Source organism: Citrus sinensis, chromosome 6, assembly GCF_022201045.2.
Source record: "Citrus sinensis cultivar Valencia sweet orange chromosome 6, DVS_A1.0, whole genome shotgun sequence".
NCBI classification, from domain to species: Eukaryota; Viridiplantae; Streptophyta; class Magnoliopsida; order Sapindales; family Rutaceae; genus Citrus; species Citrus sinensis.
In genome coordinates this window covers 2,542,622-2,564,831 of record NC_068561.1, presented here as the reverse complement: position 1 = coordinate 2,564,831, position 22,210 = coordinate 2,542,622, and the positions used below count along the sequence as shown (strand labels likewise).

Genomic DNA, 22,210 nt, shown 5'->3' with positions numbered 1-22,210 from the left:
GGCCGCGAAAAGATGATTAACCGGCTGAAAAGATAAAAAGAGGGGTGCAACACGAGGACTTCCCAAGAGGTCACCCATCTTAGTACTGCTCTCGCCCAAGCACGCTTAACTGCGGAGTTCTGATGGGATCCGGTGCATTAGTGCTGGTATGGTCGCACCCATCAGCATGTGCACTGCAAATCTACTTAACCCGTGCCCCCCTCGCCTGCCCCGACTCGGCCGCCGCACAATTCATCCCTCCGCGGCCCTTTCCCCGCTCCCCGGCGGGTCCGAGGTGCCCCGGAGACCCCGCGCCGGCGGTCGAAACCCGCTAACGCACGCAAAAGTGAAGGGGCCGGCCGCGAAAAGATGATTAACCGGCTGACGACGAGGGTCAAAAAAATTGTAATCTTAAAAATGTGTCAAAATACAAGAAAAATTCGAAATTAAGGGTCAAAAAACGCCCCCAAGCTCCTCCGGAACTTGACCACCCTATTTGTCTCCAACAATTGAAGGGGTCGGCCGCGAAAAGATGATTAACCGGCTGAAAAGATAAAAAGAGGGGTGCAACACGAGGACTTCCCAAGAGGTCACCCATCTTAGTACTGCTCTCGCCCAAGCACGCTTAACTGCGGAGTTCTGATGGGATCCGGTGCATTAGTGCTGGTATGGTCGCACCCATCAGCATGTGCACTGCAAATCTACTTAACCCGTGCCCCCCTCGCCTGCCCCGACTCGGCCGCCGCACAATTCATCCCTCCGCGGCCCTTTCCCCGCTCCCCGGCGGGTCCGAGGTGCCCCGGAGACCCCGCGCCGGCGGTCGAAACCCGCTAACGCACGCAAAAGTGAAGGGGCCGGCCGCGAAAAGATGATTAACCGGCTGACGACGAGGGTCAAAAAAATTGTAATCTTAAAAATGTGTCAAAATACAAGAAAAATTCGAAATTAAGGGTCAAAAAACGCCCCCAAGCTCCTCCGGAACTTGACCACCCTATTTGTCTCCAACAATTGAAGGGGTCGGCCGCGAAAAGATGATTAACCGGCTGAAAAGATAAAAAGAGGGGTGCAACACGAGGACTTCCCAAGAGGTCACCCATCTTAGTACTGCTCTCGCCCAAGCACGCTTAACTGCGGAGTTCTGATGGGATCCGGTGCATTAGTGCTGGTATGGTCGCACCCATCAGCATGTGCACTGCAAATCTACTTAACCCGTGCCCCCCTCGCCTGCCCCGACTCGGCCGCCGCACAATTCATCCCTCCGCGGCCCTTTCCCCGCTCCCCGGCGGGTCCGAGGTGCCCCGGAGACCCCGCGCCGGCGGTCGAAACCCGCTAACGCACGCAAAAGTGAAGGGGCCGGCCGCGAAAAGATGATTAACCGGCTGACGACGAGGGTCAAAAAAATTGTAATCTTAAAAATGTGTCAAAATACAAGAAAAATTCGAAATTAAGGGTCAAAAAACGCCCCCAAGCTCCTCCGGAACTTGACCACCCTATTTGTCTCCAACAATTGAAGGGGTCGGCCGCGAAAAGATGATTAACCGGCTGAAAAGATAAAAAGAGGGGTGCAACACGAGGACTTCCCAAGAGGTCACCCATCTTAGTACTGCTCTCGCCCAAGCACGCTTAACTGCGGAGTTCTGATGGGATCCGGTGCATTAGTGCTGGTATGGTCGCACCCATCAGCATGTGCACTGCAAATCTACTTAACCCGTGCCCCCCTCGCCTGCCCCGACTCGGCCGCCGCACAATTCATCCCTCCGCGGCCCTTTCCCCGCTCCCCGGCGGGTCCGAGGTGCCCCGGAGACCCCGCGCCGGCGGTCGAAACCCGCTAACGCACGCAAAAGTGAAGGGGCCGGCCGCGAAAAGATGATTAACCGGCTGACGACGAGGGTCAAAAAAATTGTAATCTTAAAAATGTGTCAAAATACAAGAAAAATTCGAAATTAAGGGTCAAAAAACGCCCCCAAGCTCCTCCGGAACTTGACCACCCTATTTGTCTCCAACAATTGAAGGGGTCGGCCGCGAAAAGATGATTAACCGGCTGAAAAGATAAAAAGAGGGGTGCAACACGAGGACTTCCCAAGAGGTCACCCATCTTAGTACTGCTCTCGCCCAAGCACGCTTAACTGCGGAGTTCTGATGGGATCCGGTGCATTAGTGCTGGTATGGTCGCACCCATCAGCATGTGCACTGCAAATCTACTTAACCCGTGCCCCCCTCGCCTGCCCCGACTCGGCCGCCGCACAATTCATCCCTCCGCGGCCCTTTCCCCGCTCCCCGGCGGGTCCGAGGTGCCCCGGAGACCCCGCGCCGGCGGTCGAAACCCGCTAACGCACGCAAAAGTGAAGGGGCCGGCCGCGAAAAGATGATTAACCGGCTGACGACGAGGGTCAAAAAAATTGTAATCTTAAAAATGTGTCAAAATACAAGAAAAATTCGAAATTAAGGGTCAAAAAACGCCCCCAAGCTCCTCCGGAACTTGACCACCCTATTTGTCTCCAACAATTGAAGGGGTCGGCCGCGAAAAGATGATTAACCGGCTGAAAAGATAAAAAGAGGGGTGCAACACGAGGACTTCCCAAGAGGTCACCCATCTTAGTACTGCTCTCGCCCAAGCACGCTTAACTGCGGAGTTCTGATGGGATCCGGTGCATTAGTGCTGGTATGGTCGCACCCATCAGCATGTGCACTGCAAATCTACTTAACCCGTGCCCCCCTCGCCTGCCCCGACTCGGCCGCCGCACAATTCATCCCTCCGCGGCCCTTTCCCCGCTCCCCGGCGGGTCCGAGGTGCCCCGGAGACCCCGCGCCGGCGGTCGAAACCCGCTAACGCACGCAAAAGTGAAGGGGCCGGCCGCGAAAAGATGATTAACCGGCTGACGACGAGGGTCAAAAAAATTGTAATCTTAAAAATGTGTCAAAATACAAGAAAAATTCGAAATTAAGGGTCAAAAAACGCCCCCAAGCTCCTCCGGAACTTGACCACCCTATTTGTCTCCAACAATTGAAGGGGTCGGCCGCGAAAAGATGATTAACCGGCTGAAAAGATAAAAAGAGGGGTGCAACACGAGGACTTCCCAAGAGGTCACCCATCTTAGTACTGCTCTCGCCCAAGCACGCTTAACTGCGGAGTTCTGATGGGATCCGGTGCATTAGTGCTGGTATGGTCGCACCCATCAGCATGTGCACTGCAAATCTACTTAACCCGTGCCCCCCTCGCCTGCCCCGACTCGGCCGCCGCACAATTCATCCCTCCGCGGCCCTTTCCCCGCTCCCCGGCGGGTCCGAGGTGCCCCGGAGACCCCGCGCCGGCGGTCGAAACCCGCTAACGCACGCAAAAGTGAAGGGGCCGGCCGCGAAAAGATGATTAACCGGCTGACGACGAGGGTCAAAAAAATTGTAATCTTAAAAATGTGTCAAAATACAAGAAAAATTCGAAATTAAGGGTCAAAAAACGCCCCCAAGCTCCTCCGGAACTTGACCACCCTATTTGTCTCCAACAATTGAAGGGGTCGGCCGCGAAAAGATGATTAACCGGCTGAAAAGATAAAAAGAGGGGTGCAACACGAGGACTTCCCAAGAGGTCACCCATCTTAGTACTGCTCTCGCCCAAGCACGCTTAACTGCGGAGTTCTGATGGGATCCGGTGCATTAGTGCTGGTATGGTCGCACCCATCAGCATGTGCACTGCAAATCTACTTAACCCGTGCCCCCCTCGCCTGCCCCGACTCGGCCGCCGCACAATTCATCCCTCCGCGGCCCTTTCCCCGCTCCCCGGCGGGTCCGAGGTGCCCCGGAGACCCCGCGCCGGCGGTCGAAACCCGCTAACGCACGCAAAAGTGAAGGGGCCGGCCGCGAAAAGATGATTAACCGGCTGACGACGAGGGTCAAAAAAATTGTAATCTTAAAAATGTGTCAAAATACAAGAAAAATTCGAAATTAAGGGTCAAAAAACGCCCCCAAGCTCCTCCGGAACTTGACCACCCTATTTGTCTCCAACAATTGAAGGGGTCGGCCGCGAAAAGATGATTAACCGGCTGAAAAGATAAAAAGAGGGGTGCAACACGAGGACTTCCCAAGAGGTCACCCATCTTAGTACTGCTCTCGCCCAAGCACGCTTAACTGCGGAGTTCTGATGGGATCCGGTGCATTAGTGCTGGTATGGTCGCACCCATCAGCATGTGCACTGCAAATCTACTTAACCCGTGCCCCCCTCGCCTGCCCCGACTCGGCCGCCGCACAATTCATCCCTCCGCGGCCCTTTCCCCGCTCCCCGGCGGGTCCGAGGTGCCCCGGAGACCCCGCGCCGGCGGTCGAAACCCGCTAACGCACGCAAAAGTGAAGGGGCCGGCCGCGAAAAGATGATTAACCGGCTGACGACGAGGGTCAAAAAAATTGTAATCTTAAAAATGTGTCAAAATACAAGAAAAATTCGAAATTAAGGGTCAAAAAACGCCCCCAAGCTCCTCCGGAACTTGACCACCCTATTTGTCTCCAACAATTGAAGGGGTCGGCCGCGAAAAGATGATTAACCGGCTGAAAAGATAAAAAGAGGGGTGCAACACGAGGACTTCCCAAGAGGTCACCCATCTTAGTACTGCTCTCGCCCAAGCACGCTTAACTGCGGAGTTCTGATGGGATCCGGTGCATTAGTGCTGGTATGGTCGCACCCATCAGCATGTGCACTGCAAATCTACTTAACCCGTGCCCCCCTCGCCTGCCCCGACTCGGCCGCCGCACAATTCATCCCTCCGCGGCCCTTTCCCCGCTCCCCGGCGGGTCCGAGGTGCCCCGGAGACCCCGCGCCGGCGGTCGAAACCCGCTAACGCACGCAAAAGTGAAGGGGCCGGCCGCGAAAAGATGATTAACCGGCTGACGACGAGGGTCAAAAAAATTGTAATCTTAAAAATGTGTCAAAATACAAGAAAAATTCGAAATTAAGGGTCAAAAAACGCCCCCAAGCTCCTCCGGAACTTGACCACCCTATTTGTCTCCAACAATTGAAGGGGTCGGCCGCGAAAAGATGATTAACCGGCTGAAAAGATAAAAAGAGGGGTGCAACACGAGGACTTCCCAAGAGGTCACCCATCTTAGTACTGCTCTCGCCCAAGCACGCTTAACTGCGGAGTTCTGATGGGATCCGGTGCATTAGTGCTGGTATGGTCGCACCCATCAGCATGTGCACTGCAAATCTACTTAACCCGTGCCCCCCTCGCCTGCCCCGACTCGGCCGCCGCACAATTCATCCCTCCGCGGCCCTTTCCCCGCTCCCCGGCGGGTCCGAGGTGCCCCGGAGACCCCGCGCCGGCGGTCGAAACCCGCTAACGCACGCAAAAGTGAAGGGGCCGGCCGCGAAAAGATGATTAACCGGCTGACGACGAGGGTCAAAAAAATTGTAATCTTAAAAATGTGTCAAAATACAAGAAAAATTCGAAATTAAGGGTCAAAAAACGCCCCCAAGCTCCTCCGGAACTTGACCACCCTATTTGTCTCCAACAATTGAAGGGGTCGGCCGCGAAAAGATGATTAACCGGCTGAAAAGATAAAAAGAGGGGTGCAACACGAGGACTTCCCAAGAGGTCACCCATCTTAGTACTGCTCTCGCCCAAGCACGCTTAACTGCGGAGTTCTGATGGGATCCGGTGCATTAGTGCTGGTATGGTCGCACCCATCAGCATGTGCACTGCAAATCTACTTAACCCGTGCCCCCCTCGCCTGCCCCGACTCGGCCGCCGCACAATTCATCCCTCCGCGGCCCTTTCCCCGCTCCCCGGCGGGTCCGAGGTGCCCCGGAGACCCCGCGCCGGCGGTCGAAACCCGCTAACGCACGCAAAAGTGAAGGGGCCGGCCGCGAAAAGATGATTAACCGGCTGACGACGAGGGTCAAAAAAATTGTAATCTTAAAAATGTGTCAAAATACAAGAAAAATTCGAAATTAAGGGTCAAAAAACGCCCCCAAGCTCCTCCGGAACTTGACCACCCTATTTGTCTCCAACAATTGAAGGGGTCGGCCGCGAAAAGATGATTAACCGGCTGAAAAGATAAAAAGAGGGGTGCAACACGAGGACTTCCCAAGAGGTCACCCATCTTAGTACTGCTCTCGCCCAAGCACGCTTAACTGCGGAGTTCTGATGGGATCCGGTGCATTAGTGCTGGTATGGTCGCACCCATCAGCATGTGCACTGCAAATCTACTTAACCCGTGCCCCCCTCGCCTGCCCCGACTCGGCCGCCGCACAATTCATCCCTCCGCGGCCCTTTCCCCGCTCCCCGGCGGGTCCGAGGTGCCCCGGAGACCCCGCGCCGGCGGTCGAAACCCGCTAACGCACGCAAAAGTGAAGGGGCCGGCCGCGAAAAGATGATTAACCGGCTGACGACGAGGGTCAAAAAAATTGTAATCTTAAAAATGTGTCAAAATACAAGAAAAATTCGAAATTAAGGGTCAAAAAACGCCCCCAAGCTCCTCCGGAACTTGACCACCCTATTTGTCTCCAACAATTGAAGGGGTCGGCCGCGAAAAGATGATTAACCGGCTGAAAAGATAAAAAGAGGGGTGCAACACGAGGACTTCCCAAGAGGTCACCCATCTTAGTACTGCTCTCGCCCAAGCACGCTTAACTGCGGAGTTCTGATGGGATCCGGTGCATTAGTGCTGGTATGGTCGCACCCATCAGCATGTGCACTGCAAATCTACTTAACCCGTGCCCCCCTCGCCTGCCCCGACTCGGCCGCCGCACAATTCATCCCTCCGCGGCCCTTTCCCCGCTCCCCGGCGGGTCCGAGGTGCCCCGGAGACCCCGCGCCGGCGGTCGAAACCCGCTAACGCACGCAAAAGTGAAGGGGCCGGCCGCGAAAAGATGATTAACCGGCTGACGACGAGGGTCAAAAAAATTGTAATCTTAAAAATGTGTCAAAATACAAGAAAAATTCGAAATTAAGGGTCAAAAAACGCCCCCAAGCTCCTCCGGAACTTGACCACCCTATTTGTCTCCAACAATTGAAGGGGTCGGCCGCGAAAAGATGATTAACCGGCTGAAAAGATAAAAAGAGGGGTGCAACACGAGGACTTCCCAAGAGGTCACCCATCTTAGTACTGCTCTCGCCCAAGCACGCTTAACTGCGGAGTTCTGATGGGATCCGGTGCATTAGTGCTGGTATGGTCGCACCCATCAGCATGTGCACTGCAAATCTACTTAACCCGTGCCCCCCTCGCCTGCCCCGACTCGGCCGCCGCACAATTCATCCCTCCGCGGCCCTTTCCCCGCTCCCCGGCGGGTCCGAGGTGCCCCGGAGACCCCGCGCCGGCGGTCGAAACCCGCTAACGCACGCAAAAGTGAAGGGGCCGGCCGCGAAAAGATGATTAACCGGCTGACGACGAGGGTCAAAAAAATTGTAATCTTAAAAATGTGTCAAAATACAAGAAAAATTCGAAATTAAGGGTCAAAAAACGCCCCCAAGCTCCTCCGGAACTTGACCACCCTATTTGTCTCCAACAATTGAAGGGGTCGGCCGCGAAAAGATGATTAACCGGCTGAAAAGATAAAAAGAGGGGTGCAACACGAGGACTTCCCAAGAGGTCACCCATCTTAGTACTGCTCTCGCCCAAGCACGCTTAACTGCGGAGTTCTGATGGGATCCGGTGCATTAGTGCTGGTATGGTCGCACCCATCAGCATGTGCACTGCAAATCTACTTAACCCGTGCCCCCCTCGCCTGCCCCGACTCGGCCGCCGCACAATTCATCCCTCCGCGGCCCTTTCCCCGCTCCCCGGCGGGTCCGAGGTGCCCCGGAGACCCCGCGCCGGCGGTCGAAACCCGCTAACGCACGCAAAAGTGAAGGGGCCGGCCGCGAAAAGATAGTTAACCGGCGGACGACGAGGGTCAAAAAAATTGTAATCTTAAAAATGTGTCAAAATACAAGAAAAATTCGAAATTAAGGGTCAAAAAACGCCCCCAAGCTCCTCCGGAACTTGACCACCCTATTTGTCTCCAACAATTGAAGGGGTCGGCCGCGAAAAGATGATTAACCGGCTGAAAAGATAAAAAGAGGGGTGCAACACGAGGACTTCCCAAGAGGTCACCCATCTTAGTACTGCTCTCGCCCAAGCACGCTTAACTGCGGAGTTCTGATGGGATCCGGTGCATTAGTGCTGGTATGGTCGCACCCATCAGCATGTGCACTGCAAATCTACTTAACCCGTGCCCCCCTCGCCTGCCCCGACTCGGCCGCCGCACAATTCATCCCTCCGCGGCCCTTTCCCCGCTCCCCGGCGGGTCCGAGGTGCCCCGGAGACCCCGCGCCGGCGGTCGAAACCCGCTAACGCACGCAAAAGTGAAGGGGCCGGCCGCGAAAAGATGATTAACCGGCTGACGACGAGGGTCAAAAAAATTGTAATCTTAAAAATGTGTCAAAATACAAGAAAAATTCGAAATTAAGGGTCAAAAAACGCCCCCAAGCTCCTCCGGAACTTGACCACCCTATTTGTCTCCAACAATTGAAGGGGTCGGCCGCGAAAAGATGATTAACCGGCTGAAAAGATAAAAAGAGGGGTGCAACACGAGGACTTCCCAAGAGGTCACCCATCTTAGTACTGCTCCTCGCCCAAGCACGCTTAACTGCGGAGTTCTGATGGGATCCGGTGCATTAGTGCTGGTATGTCGCACACCATCAGCATGTGCACTGCAAATCTACTTAACCCGTGCCCCCCTCGCCTGCCCCGACTCGGCCGCCGCACAATTCATCCCTCCGCCGCCCTTTCCCCGCTCCCCGGCGGGTCCGAGGTGCCCCGGAGACCCCGCGCCGGCGGTCGAAACCCGCTAACGAGGGCAAAAGTGAAGGGGGCGGCCGCGAAAAGATGATTAAACGGCTGACGACGCGGGTCAAAGAAATTGTACTCTTAAAAATGTGTCAAAATACAAGAAAAATTCGAAATTAAGGGTCAAACAACGCCCCCAAAGCTCCTCCGGAACTTGACCACCCTATTTGTCTCCAACAATTGAAGGGGTCGGCCGCGAAAAGATGATTAACCGGCTGAAAAGATAAAAAGAGGGGTGCAACACGAGGACTTCCCAAGAGGTCACCCATCTTAGTACTGCTCCTCGCCCAAGCACGCTTAACTGCGGAGTTCTGATGGGATCCGGTGCATTAGTGCTGGTATGGTCGCACCCATCAGCATGTGCACTGCAAATCTACTTAACCCCGTGCCCCCCCCTCGCCTGCCCCGACTCGGCCGCCGCACCAATTCATCCCTCCGCGGCCCTTTCCCCGCCTCCCCCGGCGGGTCCGAGGTGCCCCGGAGACCCCGCGCCGGCGGTCGAAACCCGCTAACGCACGCAAAAGTGAAGGGGCCGGCCGCGAAAAGATGATTAACCGGCTGACGACGAGGGTCAAAAAAATTGTAATCTTAAAATGTGTCAAATACAAGAAAAATTCGAATTAAGGGTCAAAAAACGCCCCCAAGCTCCTCCGGAACTTGACCACCCTATTTGTCTCCAACAATTGAAGGGGTCGGCCGCGAAAAGATGATTAACCGGCTGAAAAGATAAAAAGAGGGGGTGCAACACGAGGACTTCCCAAGAGGTCACCCATCTTAGTACTGCTCTCGCCCAAGCACGCTTAGACTGCGGAGGTTCTGATGGGATCCGGTGCATTAGTGCTGGTATGGTCGCACCCATCAGCATGTGCACTGCAAATCTACTTAACCCGTGCCCCCCTCGCCTGCCCCGACTCGGCCGCCGCACAATTCATCCCTCCGCGGCCCTTTCCCCCGCTCCCCGGCGGGTCCGAGGTGCCCCGGAGACCCCGCGCCGGCGGTCGAAACCCGCTAACGCACGCAAAAGTGAAGGGGCCGGCCGCGAAAAGATGATTAACCCGGCTGACGACGAGGGTCAAAAAAATTGTAATCTTAAAAATGTGTCAAAATACAAGAAAAATTCGAAATTAAGGGTCAAAAAACGCCCCCAAGCTCCTCCGGAACTTGACCACCCCTATTTGTCTCCAACAATTGAAGGGGTCGGCCGCGAAAAGATGATTAACCGGCTGAAAAGATAAAAAGAGGGGTGCAACACGAGGACTTCCAAGAGGTCACCCATCTTAGTACTGCCTCTCGCCCAAGCAGGCTTAACTGCGGAGTTCTGATGGGATCCGGTGCATTAGTGCTGGTATGGTCGCACCCATCAGCATGTGCACTGCAAATCTACTTAACCCGTGCCCCCCCTCGCCTGCCCCGACTCGGCCGCCGCACAATTCATCCCTCCGCGGCCCTTTCCCCGCTCCCCGGCGGGTCCGACGTGCCCCGGAGACCCCGCGCCGGCGATCGAAACCCGCTAAAGTGATGGCGCCGGCCGCGAAAAGAGGATTAACCGGCTGACGACGAGGGCCAAAAAAATTGCAATCCTAAAAACGTGTCACAATACACGAAAAAATCCCACTCAAGGGCCAAAAAACGCCCCCACGCTCCTCCGGAACTTGACCACCCTATTAGTCTCATACAATTGTGGGGTACTGCCGCGAAAATACTATTAACCGGCTGAAAAGATAAAAAGAGGGGTGCAACACGAGGACTTCCCAAGAGGTCACCCATCTTAGTACTGCTCTCGCCCAAGCACGCTTAACTGCGGAGTTCTGATGGGATCCGGTGCATTAGTGCTGGTATGGTCGCACCCATCAGCATGTGCACTGCAAATCTACTTAACCCGTGCCCCCCTCGCCTGCCCCGACTCGGCCGCCGCACAATTCATCCCTCCGCGGCCCTTTCCCCGCTCCCCGGCGGGTCCGAGGTGCCCCGGAGTGCCCCGGCGGGCGCCGGAAACCCGCTAACGCACGCAAAAGTGAAGGGGCCGGCCGCGAAAAGATGATTAACCGGCTGACGACGAGGGTCAAAAAAATCGTAATCTTAAAAATGTGTCAAAATACAAGAAAAAGTCGAAATTAAGGGCCAAAAAACGCCCCCAAGCTCCTCCGGAACTTGACCACCCTATTTGTCTCCAACAATTGAAGGGGTCGGCCGCGAAAAGATGATTAACCGGCTGAAAAGATAAAAAGAGGGGTGCAACACGAGGACTTCCCAAGAGGTCACCCATCTTAGTACTGCTCTCGCCCAAGCACGCTTAACTGCGGAGTTCTGATGGGATCCGGTGCATTAGTGCTGGTATGGTCGCACCCATCAGCATGTGCACTGCAAATCTACTTAACCCGTGCCCCCCTCGCCTGCCCCGACTCGGCCGCCGCACAATTCATCCCTCCGCGGCCCTTTCCCCGCTCCCCGGCGGGTCCGAGGTGCCCCGGAGACCCCGCGCCGGCGGTCGAAACCCGCTAACGCACGCAAAAGTGAAGGGGCCGGCCGCGAAAAGATGATTAACCGGCTGACGACGAGGGTCAAAAAAAATTGTAATCTTAAAAATGTGTCAAAATACAAGAAAAATTCGAAATTAAGGGTCAAAAAACGCCCCCAAGCTCCTCCGGAACTTGACCACCCTATTTGTCTCCAACAATTGAAGGGGTCGGCCGCGAAAAGATGATTAACCGGCTGAAAAGATAAAAAGAGGGGTGCAACACGAGGACTTCCCAAGAGGTCACCCATCTTAGTACTGCTCTCGCCCAAGCACGCTTAACTGCGGAGTTCTGATGGGATCCGGTGCATTAGTGCTGGTATGGTCGCACCCATCAGCATGTGCACTGCAAATCTACTTAACCCCGTGCCCCCCTCGCCTGCCCCGACTCGGCCGCCGCACAATTCATCCCTCCGCGGCCCTTTCCCCGCTCCCCGGCGGGTCCGAGGTGCCCCGGAGACCCCGCGCCGGCGTCGAAACCCGCTAACGCACGCAAAAGTGAAGGGGCCGGCCGCGAAAAGATGATTAACCGGCTGACGACGAGGGTCAAAAAAATTGTAATCTTAAAAATGTGTCAAAATACAAGAAAAATTCGAAATTAAGGGTCAAAAAACGCCCCCAAGCTCCTCCGGAACTTGACCACCCTATTTGTCTCCAACAATTGAAGGGGTCGGCCGCGAAAAGATGATTAACCGGCTGAAAAGATAAAAAGAGGGGTGCAACACGAGGACTTCCCAAGAGGTCACCCATCTTAGTACTGCTCTCGCCCAAGCACGCTTAACTGCGGAGTTCTGATGGGATCCGGTGCATTAGTGCTGGTATGGTCGCACCCATCAGCATGTGCACTGCAAATCTACTTAACCCGTGCCCCCCTCGCCTGCCCCGACTCGGCCGCCGCACAATTCATCCCTCCGCGGCCCTTTCCCCCGCTCCCCGGCGGGTCCGAGGTGCCCCGGAGACCCCGCGCCGGCGGTCGAAACCCGCTAACGCACGCAAAAGTGAAGGGGCCGGCCGCGAAAAGATGATTAACCGGCTGACGACGAGGGTCAAAAAAATTGTAATCTTAAAAATGTGTCAAAATACAAGAAAAATTCGAAATTAAGGGTCAAAAAACGCCCCCAAGCTCCTCCGGAACTTGACCACCCTATTTGTCTCCAACAATTGAAGGGGTCGGCCGCGAAAAGATGATTAACCGGCTGAAAAGATAAAAAGAGGGGTGCAACACGAGGACTTCCCAAGAGGTCACCCATCTTAGTACTGCTCTCGCCCAAGCACGCTTAACTGCGGAGTTCTGATGGGATCCGGTGCATTAGTGCTGGTATGGTCGCACCCATCAGCATGTGCACTGCAAATCTACTTAACCCGTGCCCCCCTCGCCTGCCCCGACTCGGCCGCCGCACAATTCATCCCTCCGCGGCCCTTTCCCCGCTCCCCGGCGGGTCCGAGGTGCCCCGGAGACCCCGCGCCGGCGGTCGAAACCCGCTAACGCACGCAAAAGTGAAGGGGCCGGCCGCGAAAAGATGATTAACCGGCTGACGACGAGGGTCAAAAAAATTGTAATCTTAAAAATGTGTCAAAATACAAGAAAAATTCGAAATTAAGGGTCAAAAAACGCCCCCAAGCTCCTCCGGAACTTGACCACCCTATTTGTCTCCAACAATTGAAGGGGTCGGCCGCGAAAAGATGATTAACGGCTGAAAAGATAAAAAGAGGGGTGCAACACGAGGACTTCCCAAGAGGTCACCCATCTTAGTACTGCTCTCGCCCAAGCACGCTTAACTGCGGAGTTCTGATGGGATCCGGTGCATTAGTGCTGGTATGGTCGCACCCATCAGCATGTGCACTGCAAATCTACTTAACCCGTGCCCCCCTCGCCTGCCCCGACTCGGCCGCCGCACAATTCATCCCTCCGCGGCCCTTTCCCCGCTCCCCGGCGGGTCCGAGGTGCCCCGGAGACCCCGCGCCGGCGGTCGAAACCCGCTAACGCACGCAAAAGTGAAGGGGCCGGCCGCGAAAAGATGATTAACCGGCTGACGACGAGGGTCAAAAAAATTGTAATCTTAAAAATGTGTCAAAATACAAGAAAAATTCGAAATTAAGGGTCAAAAAACGCCCCCAAGCTCCTCCGGAACTTGACCACCCTATTTGTCTCCAACAATTGAAGGGGTCGGGCCGCGAAAGATGATTAACCGGCTGAAAAGATAAAAAGAGGGGTGCAACACGAGGACTTCCCAAGAGGTCACCCATCTTAGTACTGCTCTCGCCCAAGCACGCTTAACTGCGGAGTTCTGATGGGATCCGGTGCATTAGTGCTGGTATGGTCGCACCCATCAGCATGTGCACTGCAAATCTACTTAACCCGTGCCCCCCTCGCCTGCCCCGACTCGGCCGCCGCACAATTCATCCCTCCGCGGCCCTTTCCCCGCTCCCCGGCGGGTCCGAGGTGCCCCGGAGACCCCGCGCCGGCGGTCGAAACCCGCTAACGCACGCAAAAGTGAAGGGGCCGGCCGCGAAAAGATGATTAACCGGCTGACGACGAGGGTCAAAAAAATTGTAATCTTAAAAATGTGTCAAAATACAAGAAAAATTCGAAATTAAGGGTCAAAAAAACGCCCCCAAGCTCCTCCGGAACTTGACCACCCTATTTGTCTCCAACAATTGAAGGGGTCGGCCGCGAAAAGATGATTAACCGGCTGAAAAGATAAAAAGAGGGGTGCAACACGAGGACTTCCCAAGAGGTCACCCATCTTAGTACTGCTCTCGCCCAAGCACGCTTAACTGCGGAGTTCTGATGGGATCCGGTGCATTAGTGCTGGTATGGTCGCACCCATCAGCATGTGCACTGCAAATCTACTTAACCCGTGCCCCCCTCGCCTGCCCCGACTCGGCCGCCGCACAATTCATCCCTCCGCGGCCCTTTCCCCCGCTCCCCGGCGGGTCCGAGGTGCCCCGGAGACCCCGCGCCGGCGGTCGAAACCCGCTAACGCACGCAAAAGTGAAGGGGCCGGCCGCGAAAAGATGATTAACCCGGCTGACGACGAGGGTCAAAAAAATTGTAATCTTAAAAATGTGTCAAAATACAAGAAAAATTCGAAATTAAGGGTCAAAAAACGCCCCCAAGCTCCTCCGGAACTTGACCACCCTATTTGTCTCCAACAATTGAAGGGGTCGGCCGCGAAAAGATGATTAACCGGCTGAAAAGATAAAAAGAGGGGTGCAACACGAGGACTTCCCAAGAGGTCACCCATCTTAGTACTGCTCTCGCCCAAGCACGCTTAACTGCGGAGTTCTGATGGGATCCGGTGCATTAGTGCTGGTATGGTCGCACCCATCAGCATGTGCACTGCAAATCTACTTAACCCGTGCCCCCCTCGCCTGCCCCGACTCGGCCGCCGCACAATTCATCCCTCCGCGGCCCTTTCCCCGCTCCCCGGCGGGTCCGAGGTGCCCCGGAGACCCCGCGCCGGCGGTCGAAACCCGCTAACGCACGCAAAAGTGAAGGGGCCGGCCGCGAAAAGATGATTAACCGGCTGACGACGAGGGTCAAAAAAATTGTAATCTTAAAAATGTGTCAAAATACAAGAAAAATTCGAAATTAAGGGTCAAAAAACGCCCCCAAGCTCCTCCGGAACTTGACCACCCTATTTGTCTCCAACAATTGAAGGGGTCGGCCGCGAAAAGATGATTAACCCGGCTGAAAAGAGAAAAAGAGGGGCCCAACACGAGGACTTCCAAGAGGTCACCCATCTTAGTACTGCTCTCGCCCAAGCACGCTTAACTGCGGAGTTCTGATGGGATCCGGTGCATTAGTGCTGGTATGGTCGCACCCATCAGCATGTGCACTGCAAATCTACTTAACCCGTGCCCCCCTCGCCTGCCCCGACTCGGCCGCCGCACAATTCATCCCTCCGCGGCCCTTTCCCCGCTCCCCGGCGGGTCCGAGGTGCCCCGGAGACCCCGCGCCGGCGGTCGAAACCCGCTAACGCACGCAAAAGTGAAGGGGCCGGCCGCGAAAAGATGATTAACCGGCTGACGACGAGGGTCAAAAAAATTGTAATCTTAAAAATGTGTCAAAATACAAGAAAAATTCGAAATTAAGGGTCAAAAAAACGCCCCCAAGCTCCTCCGGAACTTGACCACCCTATTTGTCTCCAACAATTGAAGGGGTCGGGCCGCGAAAAGATGATTAACCGGCTGAAAAGATAAAAAGAGGGGTGCAACACGAGGACTTCCCAAGAGGTCACCCATCTTAGTACTGCTCTCGCCCAAGCACGCTTAACTGCGGAGTTCTGATGGGATCCGGTGCATTAGTGCTGGTATGGTCGCACCCCTCAGCATGTGCACTGCAAATCTACTTAACCCGTGCCCCCCTCGCCTGCCCCGACTCGGCCGCCGCACAATTCATCCCTCCGCGGCCCTTTCCCCCCTCCCCGGCGGGTCCGAGGTGCCCCGGGGACCCCGCGCCGGCGGTCGAAACCCGCTAACGCACGCAAAAGTGAAGGGGCCGGCCGCGAAAAGATGATTAACCGGCTGACGACGAGGGTCAAAAAAATTGTAATCTTAAAAATGTGTCAAAATACAAGAAAAATTCGAAATTAAGGGTCAAAAAACGCCCCCAAGCTCCTCCGGAACTTGACCACCCTATTTGTCTCCAACAATTGAAGGGGTCGGCCGCGAAAAGATGATTAACCGGCTGAAAAGATAAAAAGAGGGGTGCAACACGAGGACTTCCCAAGAGGTCACCCATCTTAGTACTGCTCTCGCCCAAGCACGCTTAACTGCGGAGTTCTGATGGGATCCGGTGCATTAGTGCTGGTATGGTCGCACCCATCAGCATGTGCACTGCAAATCTACTTAACCCGTGCCCCCCTCGCCTGCCCCGACTCGGCCGCCGCACAATTCATCCCTCCGCGGCCCTTTCCCCGCTCCCCGGCGGGTCCGAGGTGCCCCGGAGACCCCGCGCCGGCGGTCGAAACCCGCTAACGCACGCAAAAGTGAAGGGGCCGGCCGCGAAAAGATGATTAACCGGCTGACGACGAGGGTCAAAAAAATTGTAATCTTAAAAATGTGTCAAAATACAAGAAAAATTCGAAATTAAGGGTCAAAAAACGCCCCCAAGCTCCTCCGGAACTTGACCACCCTATTTGTCTCCAACAATTGAAGGGGTCGGCCGCGAAAAGATGATTAACCGGCTGAAAAGATAAAAAGAGGGGTGCAACACGAGGACTTCCCAAGAGGTCACCCATCTTAGTACTGCTCTCGCCCAAGCACGCTTAACTGCGGAGTTCTGATGGGATCCGGTGCATTAGTGCTGGTATGGTCGCACCCATCAGCATGTGCACTGCAAATCTACTTAACCCGTGCCCCCCTCGCCTGCCCCGACTCGGCCGCCGCACAATTCATCCCTCCGCGGCCCTTTCCCCGCTCCCCGGCGGGTCCGAGGTGCCCCGGAGACCCCGCGCCGGCGGTCGAAACCCGCTAACGCACGCAAAAGTGAAGGGGCCGGCCGCGAAAAGATGATTAACCGGCTGACGACGAGGGTCAAAAAAATTGTAATCTTAAAAATGTGTCAAAATACAAGAAAAATTCGAAATTAAGGGTCAAAAAACGCCCCCAAGCTCCTCCGGAACTTGACCACCCTATTTGTCTCCAACAATTGAAGGGGTCGGCCGCGAAAAGATGATTAACCGGCTGAAAAGATAAAAAGAGGGGTGCAACACGAGGACTTCCCAAGAGGTCACCCATCTTAGTACTGCTCTCGCCCAAGCACGCTTAACTGCGGAGTTCTGATGGGATCCGGTGCATTAGTGCTGGTATGGTCGCACCCATCAGCATGTGCACTGCAAATCTACTTAACCCGTGCCCCCCTCGCCTGCCCCGACTCGGCCGCCGCACAATTCATCCCTCCGCGGCCCTTTCCCCGCTCCCCGGCGGGTCCGAGGTGCCCCGGAGACCCCGCGCCGGCGGTCGAAACCCGCTAACGCACGCAAAAGTGAAGGGGCCGGCCGCGAAAAGATGATTAACCGGCTGACGACGAGGGTCAAAAAAATTGTAATCTTAAAAATGTGTCAAAATACAAGAAAAATTCGAAATTAAGGGTCAAAAAACGCCCCCAAGCTCCTCCGGAACTTGACCACCCTATTTGTCTCCAACAATTGAAGGGGTCGGCCGCGAAAAGATGATTAACCGGCTGAAAAGATAAAAAGAGGGGTGCAACACGAGGACTTCCCAAGAGGTCACCCATCTTAGTACTGCTCTCGCCCAAGCACGCTTAACTGCGGAGTTCTGATGGGATCCGGTGCATTAGTGCTGGTATGGTCGCACCCATCAGCATGTGCACTGCAAATCTACTTAACCCGTGCCCCCCTCGCCTGCCCCGACTCGGCCGCCGCACAATTCATCCCTCCGCGGCCCTTTCCCCGCTCCCCGGCGGGTCCGAGGTGCCCCGGAGACCCCGCGCCGGCGGTCGAAACCCGCTAACGCACGCAAAAGTGAAGGGGCCGGCCGCGAAAAGATGATTAACCGGCTGACGACGAGGGTCAAAAAAATTGTAATCTTAAAAATGTGTCAAAATACAAGAAAAATTCGAAATTAAGGGTCAAAAAAACGCCCCCAAGCTCCTCCGGAACTTGACCACCCTATTTGTCTCCAACAATTGAAGGGGTCGGCCGCGAAAAGATGATTAACCGGCTGAAAAGATAAAAAGAGGGGTGCAACACGAGGACTTCCCAAGAGGTCACCCATCTTAGTACTGCTCTCGCCCAAGCACGCTTAACTGCGGAGTTCTGATGGGATCCGGTGCATTAGTGCTGGTATGGTCGCACCCATCAGCATGTGCACTGCAAATCTACTTAACCCGTGCCCCCCTCGCCTGCCCCGACTCGGCCGCCGCACAATTCATCCCTCCGCGGCCCTTTCCCCGCTCCCCGGCGGGTCCGAGGTGCCCCGGAGACCCCGCGCCGGCGGTCGAAACCCGCTAACGCACGCAAAAGTGAAGGGGCCGGCCGCGAAAAGATGATTAACCGGCTGACGACGAGGGTCAAAAAAATTGTAATCTTAAAAATGTGTCAAAATACAAGAAAAATTCGAAATTAAGGGTCAAAAAACGCCCCCAAGCTCCTCCGGAACTTGACCACCCTATTTGTCTCCAACAATTGAAGGGGTCGGCCGCGAAAAGATGATTAACCGGCTGAAAAGATAAAAAGAGGGGTGCAACACGAGGACTTCCCAAGAGGTCACCCATCTTAGTACTGCTCTCGCCCAAGCACGCTTAACTGCGGAGTTCTGATGGGATCCGGTGCATTAGTGCTGGTATGGTCGCACCCATCAGCATGTGCACTGCAAATCTACTTAACCCGTGCCCCCCTCGCCTGCCCCGACTCGGCCGCCGCACAATTCATCCCTCCGCGGCCCTTTCCCCGCTCCCCGGCGGGTCCGAGGTGCCCCGGAGACCCCGCGCCGGCGGTCGAAACCCGCTAACGCACGCAAAAGTGAAGGGGCCGGCCGCGAAAAGATGATTAACCGGCTGACGACGAGGGTCAAAAAAATTGTAATCTTAAAAATGTGTCAAAATACAAGAAAAATTCGAAATTAAGGGTCAAAAAACGCCCCCAAGCTCCTCCGGAACTTGACCACCCTATTTGTCTCCAACAATTGAAGGGGTCGGCCGCGAAAAGATGATTAACCGGCTGAAAAGATAAAAAGAGGGGTGCAACACGAGGACTTCCCAAGAGGTCACCCATCTTAGTACTGCTCTCGCCCAAGCACGCTTAACTGCGGAGTTCTGATGGGATCCGGTGCATTAGTGCTGGTATGGTCGCACCCATCAGCATGTGCACTGCAAATCTACTTAACCCGTGCCCCCCTCGCCTGCCCCGACTCGGCCGCCGCACAATTCATCCCTCCGCGGCCCTTTCCCCGCTCCCCGGCGGGTCCGAGGTGCCCCGGAGACCCCGCGCCGGCGGTCGAAACCCGCTAACGCACGCAAAAGTGAAGGGGCCGGCCGCGAAAAGATGATTAACCGGCTGACGACGAGGGTCAAAAAAATTGTAATCTTAAAAATGTGTCAAAATACAAGAAAAATTCGAAATTAAGGGTCAAAAAACGCCCCCAAGCTCCTCCGGAACTTGACCACCCTATTTGTCTCCAACAATTGAAGGGGTCGGCCGCGAAAAGATGATTAACCGGCTGAAAAGATAAAAAGAGGGGTGCAACACGAGGACTTCCCAAGAGGTCACCCATCTTAGTACTGCTCTCGCCCAAGCACGCTTAACTGCGGAGTTCTGATGGGATCCGGTGCATTAGTGCTGGTATGGTCGCACCCATCAGCATGTGCACTGCAAATCTACTTAACCCGTGCCCCCCTCGCCTGCCCCGACTCGGCCGCCGCACAATTCATCCCTCCGCGGCCCTTTCCCCGCTCCCCGGCGGGTCCGAGGTGCCCCGGAGACCCCGCGCCGGCGGTCGAAACCCGCTAACGCACGCAAAAGTGAAGGGGCCGGCCGCGAAAAGATGATTAACCGGCTGACGACGAGGGTCAAAAAAATTGTAATCTTAAAAATGTGTCAAAATACAAGAAAAATTCGAAATTAAGGGTCAAGAAGCGCCCCCAAGCTCCTCCGGAACTTGACCACCCTATTTGTCTCCAACAATTGAAGGGGTCGGCCGCGAAAAGATGATTAACCGGCTGAAAAGATAAAAAGAGGGGTGCAACACGAGGACTTCCCAAGAGGTCACCCATCTTAGTACTGCTCTCGCCCAAGCACGCTTAACTGCGGAGTTCTGATGGGATCCGGTGCATTAGTGCTGGTATGGTCGCACCCATCAGCATGTGCACTGCAAATCTACTTAACCCGTGCCCCCCTCGCCTGCCCCGACTCGGCCGCCGCACAATTCATCCCTCCGCGGCCCTTTCCCCGCTCCCCGGCGGGTCCGAGGTGCCCCGGAGACCCCGCGCCGGCGGTCGAAACCCGCTAACGCACGCAAAAGTGAAGGGGCCGGCCGCGAAAAGATGATTAACCGGCTGACGACGAGGGTCAAAAAAATTGTAATCTTAAAAATGTGTCAAAATACAAGAAAAATTCGAAATTAAGGGTCAAAAAAACGCCCCCAAGCTCCTCCGGAACTTGACCACCCTATTTGTCTCCAACAATTGAAGGGGTCGGCCGCGAAAAGATGATTAACCGGCTGAAAAGATAAAAAGAGGGGTGCAACACGAGGACTTCCCAAGAGGTCACCCATCTTAGTACTGCTCTCGCCCAAGCACGCTTAACTGCGGAGTTCTGATGGGATCCGGTGCATTAGTGCTGGTATGGTCGCACCCATCAGCATGTGCACTGCAAATCTACTTAACCCGTGCCCCCCTCGCCTGCCCCGACTCGGCCGCCGCACAATTCATCCCTCCGCGGCCCTTTCCCCGCTCCCCGGCGGGTCCGAGGTGCCCCGGAGACCCCGCGCCGGCGGTCGAAACCCGCTAACGCACGCAAAAGTGAAGGGGCCGGCCGCGAAAAGATGATTAACCGGCTGACGACGAGGGTCAAAAAAATTGTAATCTTAAAAATGTGTCAAAATACAAGAAAAATTCGAAATTAAGGGTCAAAAAAACGCCCCCAAGCTCCTCCGGAACTTGACCACCCTATTTGTCTCCAACAATTGAAGGGGTCGGCCGCGAAAAGATGATTAACCGGCTGAAAAGATAAAAAGAGGGGTGCAACACGAGGACTTCCCAAGAGGTCACCCATCTTAGTACTGCTCTCGCCCAAGCACGCTTAACTGCGGAGTTCTGATGGGATCCGGTGCATTAGTGCTGGTATGGTCGCACCCATCAGCATGTGCACTGCAAATCTACTTAACCCGTGCCCCCCTCGCCTGCCCCGACTCGGCCGCCGCACAATTCATCCCTCCGCGGCCCTTTCCCCGCTCCCCGGCGGGTCCGAGGTGCCCCGGAGACCCCGCGCCGGCGGTCGAAACCCGCTAACGCACGCAAAAGTGAAGGGGCCGGCCGCGAAAAGATGATTAACCGGCTGACGACGAGGGTCAAAAAAATTGTAATCTTAAAAATGTGTCAAAATACAAGAAAAATTCGAAATTAAGGGTCAAAAAACGCCCCCAAGCTCCTCCGGAACTTGACCACCCTATTTGTCTCCAACAATTGAAGGGGTCGGCCGCGAAAAGATGATTAACCGGCTGAAAAGATAAAAAGAGGGGTGCAACACGAGGACTTCCCAAGAGGTCACCCATCTTAGTACTGCTCTCGCCCAAGCACGCTTAACTGCGGAGTTCTGATGGGATCCGGTGCATTAGTGCTGGTATGGTCGCACCCATCAGCATGTGCACTGCAAATCTACTTAACCCGTGCCCCCCTCGCCTGCCCCGACTCGGCCGCCGCACAATTCATCCCTCCGCGGCCCTTTCCCCGCTCCCCGGCGGGTCCGAGGTGCCCCGGAGACCCCGCGCCGGCGGTCGAAACCCGCTAACGCACGCAAAAGTGAAGGGGCCGGCCGCGAAAAGATGATTAACCGGCTGACGACGAGGGTCAAAAAAATTGTAATCTTAAAAATGTGTCAAAATACAAGAAAAATTCGAAATTAAGGGTCAAAAAACGCCCCCAAGCTCCTCCGGAACTTGACCACCCTATTTGTCTCCAACAATTGAAGGGGTCGGCCGCGAAAAGATGATTAACCGGCTGAAAAGATAAAAAGAGGGGTGCAACACGAGGACTTCCCAAGAGGTCACCCATCTTAGTACTGCTCTCGCCCAAGCACGCTTAACTGCGGAGTTCTGATGGGATCCGGTGCATTAGTGCTGGTATGGTCGCACCCATCAGCATGTGCACTGCAAATCTACTTAACCCGTGCCCCCCTCGCCTGCCCCGACTCGGCCGCCGCACAATTCATCCCTCCG

The 22,210-nt window shown here is 55.2% G+C and overlaps 45 non-coding genes across 45 annotated transcripts; all 45 read right to left on the bottom strand.

Annotated features, from left to right (window-relative positions):
- Positions 1–41: 41 nt before the first annotated feature.
- On the bottom strand, positions 42–160 carry LOC127903243 (5S ribosomal RNA). Its single transcript, XR_008055961.1, has one exon. It is a non-coding gene; the product is annotated as a 5S ribosomal RNA (ribosomal RNA).
- A 380-nt stretch (positions 161–540) lies between these two features.
- Positions 541–659, bottom strand: LOC127903242 (5S ribosomal RNA). Its single transcript, XR_008055960.1, has one exon. It is a non-coding gene; the product is annotated as a 5S ribosomal RNA (ribosomal RNA).
- Positions 660–1,039: 380 nt separating this feature from the next.
- On the bottom strand, positions 1,040–1,158 carry LOC127903241 (5S ribosomal RNA). Its single transcript, XR_008055959.1, has one exon. It is a non-coding gene; the product is annotated as a 5S ribosomal RNA (ribosomal RNA).
- A 380-nt stretch (positions 1,159–1,538) lies between these two features.
- On the bottom strand, positions 1,539–1,657 carry LOC127903240 (5S ribosomal RNA). The gene has a single exon (XR_008055958.1). It is a non-coding gene; the product is annotated as a 5S ribosomal RNA (ribosomal RNA).
- A 380-nt stretch (positions 1,658–2,037) lies between these two features.
- Positions 2,038–2,156, bottom strand: LOC127903239 (5S ribosomal RNA). Its single transcript, XR_008055957.1, has one exon. It is a non-coding gene; the product is annotated as a 5S ribosomal RNA (ribosomal RNA).
- Positions 2,157–2,536: 380 nt separating this feature from the next.
- On the bottom strand, positions 2,537–2,655 carry LOC127903238 (5S ribosomal RNA). The gene has a single exon (XR_008055956.1). It is a non-coding gene; the product is annotated as a 5S ribosomal RNA (ribosomal RNA).
- A 380-nt stretch (positions 2,656–3,035) lies between these two features.
- On the bottom strand, positions 3,036–3,154 carry LOC127903237 (5S ribosomal RNA). The gene has a single exon (XR_008055955.1). It is a non-coding gene; the product is annotated as a 5S ribosomal RNA (ribosomal RNA).
- Positions 3,155–3,534: 380 nt separating this feature from the next.
- Positions 3,535–3,653, bottom strand: LOC127903236 (5S ribosomal RNA). Its single transcript, XR_008055954.1, has one exon. It is a non-coding gene; the product is annotated as a 5S ribosomal RNA (ribosomal RNA).
- Positions 3,654–4,033: 380 nt separating this feature from the next.
- LOC127903235 (5S ribosomal RNA) lies at positions 4,034–4,152 on the bottom strand. The gene has a single exon (XR_008055953.1). It is a non-coding gene; the product is annotated as a 5S ribosomal RNA (ribosomal RNA).
- Positions 4,153–4,532: 380 nt separating this feature from the next.
- Positions 4,533–4,651, bottom strand: LOC127903234 (5S ribosomal RNA). Its single transcript, XR_008055952.1, has one exon. It is a non-coding gene; the product is annotated as a 5S ribosomal RNA (ribosomal RNA).
- A 380-nt stretch (positions 4,652–5,031) lies between these two features.
- Positions 5,032–5,150, bottom strand: LOC127903232 (5S ribosomal RNA). The gene has a single exon (XR_008055950.1). It is a non-coding gene; the product is annotated as a 5S ribosomal RNA (ribosomal RNA).
- A 380-nt stretch (positions 5,151–5,530) lies between these two features.
- Positions 5,531–5,649, bottom strand: LOC127903230 (5S ribosomal RNA). The gene has a single exon (XR_008055949.1). It is a non-coding gene; the product is annotated as a 5S ribosomal RNA (ribosomal RNA).
- A 380-nt stretch (positions 5,650–6,029) lies between these two features.
- Positions 6,030–6,148, bottom strand: LOC127903229 (5S ribosomal RNA). Its single transcript, XR_008055948.1, has one exon. It is a non-coding gene; the product is annotated as a 5S ribosomal RNA (ribosomal RNA).
- Positions 6,149–6,528: 380 nt separating this feature from the next.
- Positions 6,529–6,647, bottom strand: LOC127903228 (5S ribosomal RNA). The gene has a single exon (XR_008055947.1). It is a non-coding gene; the product is annotated as a 5S ribosomal RNA (ribosomal RNA).
- A 380-nt stretch (positions 6,648–7,027) lies between these two features.
- Positions 7,028–7,146, bottom strand: LOC127903227 (5S ribosomal RNA). Its single transcript, XR_008055946.1, has one exon. It is a non-coding gene; the product is annotated as a 5S ribosomal RNA (ribosomal RNA).
- Positions 7,147–7,526: 380 nt separating this feature from the next.
- On the bottom strand, positions 7,527–7,645 carry LOC127903226 (5S ribosomal RNA). The gene has a single exon (XR_008055945.1). It is a non-coding gene; the product is annotated as a 5S ribosomal RNA (ribosomal RNA).
- A 380-nt stretch (positions 7,646–8,025) lies between these two features.
- On the bottom strand, positions 8,026–8,144 carry LOC127903225 (5S ribosomal RNA). The gene has a single exon (XR_008055944.1). It is a non-coding gene; the product is annotated as a 5S ribosomal RNA (ribosomal RNA).
- Positions 8,145–8,524: 380 nt separating this feature from the next.
- On the bottom strand, positions 8,525–8,643 carry LOC127903554 (5S ribosomal RNA). The gene has a single exon (XR_008056270.1). It is a non-coding gene; the product is annotated as a 5S ribosomal RNA (ribosomal RNA).
- Positions 8,644–9,025: 382 nt separating this feature from the next.
- LOC127903517 (5S ribosomal RNA) lies at positions 9,026–9,145 on the bottom strand. Its single transcript, XR_008056233.1, has one exon. It is a non-coding gene; the product is annotated as a 5S ribosomal RNA (ribosomal RNA).
- Positions 9,146–9,529: 384 nt separating this feature from the next.
- On the bottom strand, positions 9,530–9,650 carry LOC127903552 (5S ribosomal RNA). The gene has a single exon (XR_008056268.1). It is a non-coding gene; the product is annotated as a 5S ribosomal RNA (ribosomal RNA).
- A 383-nt stretch (positions 9,651–10,033) lies between these two features.
- On the bottom strand, positions 10,034–10,152 carry LOC127903561 (5S ribosomal RNA). Its single transcript, XR_008056277.1, has one exon. It is a non-coding gene; the product is annotated as a 5S ribosomal RNA (ribosomal RNA).
- A 371-nt stretch (positions 10,153–10,523) lies between these two features.
- LOC127903224 (5S ribosomal RNA) lies at positions 10,524–10,642 on the bottom strand. Its single transcript, XR_008055943.1, has one exon. It is a non-coding gene; the product is annotated as a 5S ribosomal RNA (ribosomal RNA).
- A 380-nt stretch (positions 10,643–11,022) lies between these two features.
- LOC127903223 (5S ribosomal RNA) lies at positions 11,023–11,141 on the bottom strand. The gene has a single exon (XR_008055942.1). It is a non-coding gene; the product is annotated as a 5S ribosomal RNA (ribosomal RNA).
- Positions 11,142–11,522: 381 nt separating this feature from the next.
- LOC127903222 (5S ribosomal RNA) lies at positions 11,523–11,641 on the bottom strand. The gene has a single exon (XR_008055941.1). It is a non-coding gene; the product is annotated as a 5S ribosomal RNA (ribosomal RNA).
- A 380-nt stretch (positions 11,642–12,021) lies between these two features.
- Positions 12,022–12,140, bottom strand: LOC127903220 (5S ribosomal RNA). Its single transcript, XR_008055939.1, has one exon. It is a non-coding gene; the product is annotated as a 5S ribosomal RNA (ribosomal RNA).
- Positions 12,141–12,521: 381 nt separating this feature from the next.
- Positions 12,522–12,640, bottom strand: LOC127903219 (5S ribosomal RNA). Its single transcript, XR_008055938.1, has one exon. It is a non-coding gene; the product is annotated as a 5S ribosomal RNA (ribosomal RNA).
- A 379-nt stretch (positions 12,641–13,019) lies between these two features.
- On the bottom strand, positions 13,020–13,138 carry LOC127903218 (5S ribosomal RNA). The gene has a single exon (XR_008055937.1). It is a non-coding gene; the product is annotated as a 5S ribosomal RNA (ribosomal RNA).
- Positions 13,139–13,518: 380 nt separating this feature from the next.
- Positions 13,519–13,637, bottom strand: LOC127903217 (5S ribosomal RNA). The gene has a single exon (XR_008055936.1). It is a non-coding gene; the product is annotated as a 5S ribosomal RNA (ribosomal RNA).
- Positions 13,638–14,018: 381 nt separating this feature from the next.
- On the bottom strand, positions 14,019–14,137 carry LOC127903216 (5S ribosomal RNA). The gene has a single exon (XR_008055935.1). It is a non-coding gene; the product is annotated as a 5S ribosomal RNA (ribosomal RNA).
- Positions 14,138–14,519: 382 nt separating this feature from the next.
- On the bottom strand, positions 14,520–14,638 carry LOC127903215 (5S ribosomal RNA). Its single transcript, XR_008055934.1, has one exon. It is a non-coding gene; the product is annotated as a 5S ribosomal RNA (ribosomal RNA).
- A 381-nt stretch (positions 14,639–15,019) lies between these two features.
- On the bottom strand, positions 15,020–15,137 carry LOC127903551 (5S ribosomal RNA). Its single transcript, XR_008056267.1, has one exon. It is a non-coding gene; the product is annotated as a 5S ribosomal RNA (ribosomal RNA).
- A 382-nt stretch (positions 15,138–15,519) lies between these two features.
- Positions 15,520–15,638, bottom strand: LOC127903214 (5S ribosomal RNA). The gene has a single exon (XR_008055933.1). It is a non-coding gene; the product is annotated as a 5S ribosomal RNA (ribosomal RNA).
- A 380-nt stretch (positions 15,639–16,018) lies between these two features.
- Positions 16,019–16,137, bottom strand: LOC127903213 (5S ribosomal RNA). Its single transcript, XR_008055932.1, has one exon. It is a non-coding gene; the product is annotated as a 5S ribosomal RNA (ribosomal RNA).
- Positions 16,138–16,517: 380 nt separating this feature from the next.
- Positions 16,518–16,636, bottom strand: LOC127903212 (5S ribosomal RNA). Its single transcript, XR_008055931.1, has one exon. It is a non-coding gene; the product is annotated as a 5S ribosomal RNA (ribosomal RNA).
- Positions 16,637–17,016: 380 nt separating this feature from the next.
- On the bottom strand, positions 17,017–17,135 carry LOC127903211 (5S ribosomal RNA). The gene has a single exon (XR_008055930.1). It is a non-coding gene; the product is annotated as a 5S ribosomal RNA (ribosomal RNA).
- Positions 17,136–17,515: 380 nt separating this feature from the next.
- Positions 17,516–17,634, bottom strand: LOC127903209 (5S ribosomal RNA). Its single transcript, XR_008055928.1, has one exon. It is a non-coding gene; the product is annotated as a 5S ribosomal RNA (ribosomal RNA).
- Positions 17,635–18,015: 381 nt separating this feature from the next.
- LOC127903208 (5S ribosomal RNA) lies at positions 18,016–18,134 on the bottom strand. The gene has a single exon (XR_008055927.1). It is a non-coding gene; the product is annotated as a 5S ribosomal RNA (ribosomal RNA).
- A 380-nt stretch (positions 18,135–18,514) lies between these two features.
- Positions 18,515–18,633, bottom strand: LOC127903207 (5S ribosomal RNA). The gene has a single exon (XR_008055926.1). It is a non-coding gene; the product is annotated as a 5S ribosomal RNA (ribosomal RNA).
- A 380-nt stretch (positions 18,634–19,013) lies between these two features.
- LOC127903206 (5S ribosomal RNA) lies at positions 19,014–19,132 on the bottom strand. Its single transcript, XR_008055925.1, has one exon. It is a non-coding gene; the product is annotated as a 5S ribosomal RNA (ribosomal RNA).
- Positions 19,133–19,512: 380 nt separating this feature from the next.
- On the bottom strand, positions 19,513–19,631 carry LOC127903205 (5S ribosomal RNA). Its single transcript, XR_008055924.1, has one exon. It is a non-coding gene; the product is annotated as a 5S ribosomal RNA (ribosomal RNA).
- A 380-nt stretch (positions 19,632–20,011) lies between these two features.
- LOC127903204 (5S ribosomal RNA) lies at positions 20,012–20,130 on the bottom strand. Its single transcript, XR_008055923.1, has one exon. It is a non-coding gene; the product is annotated as a 5S ribosomal RNA (ribosomal RNA).
- A 381-nt stretch (positions 20,131–20,511) lies between these two features.
- Positions 20,512–20,630, bottom strand: LOC127903203 (5S ribosomal RNA). Its single transcript, XR_008055922.1, has one exon. It is a non-coding gene; the product is annotated as a 5S ribosomal RNA (ribosomal RNA).
- A 381-nt stretch (positions 20,631–21,011) lies between these two features.
- LOC127903202 (5S ribosomal RNA) lies at positions 21,012–21,130 on the bottom strand. Its single transcript, XR_008055921.1, has one exon. It is a non-coding gene; the product is annotated as a 5S ribosomal RNA (ribosomal RNA).
- Positions 21,131–21,510: 380 nt separating this feature from the next.
- On the bottom strand, positions 21,511–21,629 carry LOC127903201 (5S ribosomal RNA). Its single transcript, XR_008055920.1, has one exon. It is a non-coding gene; the product is annotated as a 5S ribosomal RNA (ribosomal RNA).
- A 380-nt stretch (positions 21,630–22,009) lies between these two features.
- On the bottom strand, positions 22,010–22,128 carry LOC127903200 (5S ribosomal RNA). The gene has a single exon (XR_008055919.1). It is a non-coding gene; the product is annotated as a 5S ribosomal RNA (ribosomal RNA).
- Between the last annotated feature and the right edge of the window lie 82 nt (positions 22,129–22,210).